This window comes from Propithecus coquereli, unplaced genomic scaffold, assembly GCF_000956105.1.
Source record: "Propithecus coquereli isolate 6110/MARCELLA unplaced genomic scaffold, Pcoq_1.0 Scaffold119, whole genome shotgun sequence".
NCBI lineage: Eukaryota > Metazoa > Chordata > Mammalia > Primates > Indriidae > Propithecus > Propithecus coquereli.
In genome coordinates, this window is record NW_012135969.1 from 1,642,618 (window position 1) to 1,645,144 (window position 2,527).

Here is a 2,527-nt window from a genome sequence, read left to right on the forward strand (position 1 = left end):
TTCCCTGAAAACTAAGTGTCAAATTCTCTTAGACTGCATTTCTTTTTCTACAAAGCTCAAAGTAGGCCCTATAGCTTAGAAATCCATGTAACACACAAATATTCTATTCATCATACTCACAGGCTTTAGTTTTTCTTCCTCATTAGTCAAAACTATACAGTCTTTTCCCCGGAAAACCTGAAAGGCTTCTTATTCACTGGTCCTGTTATTACCAGACCTGGCACATCAGTAATGACCCACAGTTTCACCTCCAGCCAGCTCTTTATGCTGTCCAGAACTTACTGTGCGTTACAGGTGATACTTCTTATAGATGTTGATTATGGTCCCAAAGCACAAGAGATGCTCCCAAAGGGGCTTAGAACCCCTAACATCACCTGCTTCTTTTTGTATCCAGAGAAGCAATGTGCTATTTGTTTTGAACAACTAATGATTTCAAGAAAGATTATACAGATGAGTTCTTTTCATTAGATGGCTTTACATAAGCTTATTCTTTCAGTATACTGCAGCAAATATAGGCTGTATGATTCCATTAGAATAAAAGAAATATTTTTATACAATTTTTCTCTGTGGCGCAGTTTAGTTCACCCTTCTGTTAGAGCAAATTGCTGGAAGAACTGGTTCTTAGGTTTCTAATGGCGCAGTGTTAACACAGTGAATGATTCACGGATGTTCTTCTTAACATTCAGGAGTAACACGGAAGGCTACCAGTGCAGCCCAGGTCCAGAGCTGATGAATGGTGCAGTGCTGCTGTTGTCATAGCAACCAAGAGGAGGAAAAAAAAAAAAAAGCAGCACCATATAAGGAGCTGCGACATGGATTCTGGGAACAATCTATATTAAAAAGCTGTAAGCTCCTTACGTCTTAAAGCTGTAAACTCCTGTCTTACTGATTCCTTTTCATGTTTCTCTTCTGAATTTCTGAATTAGAGCTATGTGAATATACACTGCAAACTACAGTAACTAGGTAGACACCAACAAAAAACTGCATATTGAGGTAATTTAAAACAATAATAATACTTCTGCAAGTTAATATGTGTCTGCAGTATCTTCAAAATTTATTGGGTTAAATGTTAAAGTCAGTGTGATATTTTGTTGCAATGTAACAAACTATCTAGAATTTGAGATAGCAGAAAACTCATTTTTAAATACTTAGAGATATTAAAAACTTAAATGCCTTTCATTCAGAAGGTATGCATCAGACACACCAAAATTGCAGCACCATCAACTGATTGACTAATAAAGTAGCAATGACACCAATTTCAAAGAGAGGCATACTATCTCTTGCATTCCTTCTAGATGCAGAAAGGTCCAAAAGACACTAACTTCACTGCAAATGCTCATAGCCTTCATTCATGGTCAAGGAAAGTTCTACAACAATCACTGGTAAAACAGTTACTATTCCATGCCACACTTCTGAAAGCCTCTCCCTACTGGGCCTGGAGAACCTTTTTCTTGTCATAGTTTCTCCTCACCTCCCAAGAATAAGGAAGAGTTCTTCCTCTTGTAGTGGACAGCAGGATATCTTCCAAAAGGAATAATGGGAGAAGGGGGAGCTAGGGAAAGCACCAATGCATGAATTGTCATAACGACACTCTCTGGACATGGTATACTGGTATAATAATATATAATGGTATAATGGTATACTGGACATGGCTCTGAACTGACTTGTGCAGAAAAAAAATCTTTCATTAAGACTTATAAAAAGCATGGTCCATGGGTGCTATGCTATTTCATCTATTTAGATAGGGCAATTCCATACAGAAATTGTTCTATATCACATTAATGTGTGTTATTACATTTCCATCACCACCTATTTAATGAAATGTTCAGATACAATATAAGGCAAAATGTTAGGTAAATTTTTGTATTACATTGTTCTCTTACACAGGCAGCACTGCCATTATAATTCTGGTACAATTATGCATCTGTTGGTCATAGATTTATGACACATTTATCTCCATAAATGATAACCTCAGTAAAACATTACTAAAAAGGATTACAATGTAGTGGAAGAACATGCCTTTGAGTAGTCTGCTGACTGTAGTTGTACTAAGAGCTTACCTACTTACCAGACATAACCCTGGGCAAGTCACTTAACCATTCTGACCCTCAGATTCATCACTAGTAAAATATGGTTAATAACATATTTCTACCTTCTTCCTAAAGCTATTGCAGGAACAGACTAGAATAAAATAATGTAATGCAAAGCCTTGAAATTCTAAAAATCTATGTTATCTTATTTTAAAATAACTTAATTAAGCAAAAGAACAAAGATAAAAAGGAAAAATGGATTTCAATAAAACTCAATAGAATACAAATTTGTCTGAAAGGGTAAATATTTTTCTAGGCTAGTTTTTATGTTTGATTGGATATTTGGTCTCATCACACTACACATACTTGTCACAAATAGCTATTTCTTTTTAGAATTACAGTAAACAGAGATGCTGTGGACTAGTGTTAAAGGATTATCTAAGATTATCATGTAAAAGTAATTCTACTGCCCCAACATGACTTATGTCTTTAGAAAA